Source organism: Penaeus monodon, chromosome 19 (assembly GCF_015228065.2).
Source record: "Penaeus monodon isolate SGIC_2016 chromosome 19, NSTDA_Pmon_1, whole genome shotgun sequence".
NCBI lineage: Eukaryota > Metazoa > Arthropoda > Malacostraca > Decapoda > Penaeidae > Penaeus > Penaeus monodon.
The window spans coordinates 30,405,727-30,405,937 of record NC_051404.1 but is presented as its reverse complement, the minus strand read 5'-3'; positions in this window follow the sequence as shown (position 1 = coordinate 30,405,937).

Sequence of the window (211 nt, the reverse complement as noted above, 5' to 3'; positions counted from 1 at the left end):
TTCACTGAATATATTGTATTCAGCAATACAAAGCATTTTATGAATAAATAAATGTCACGCCATCATCATGCCATCCTCTGTGTAGTTCATTGAATATATTGTATTCAGCAATACAAAGCATTTTATGAGTAAATAAATGTGCCCACTGTTCGTGTTTTTTCTATCACATACAGTGCTTGAGAAAATAAATATATGCCTAAATATAACTTCC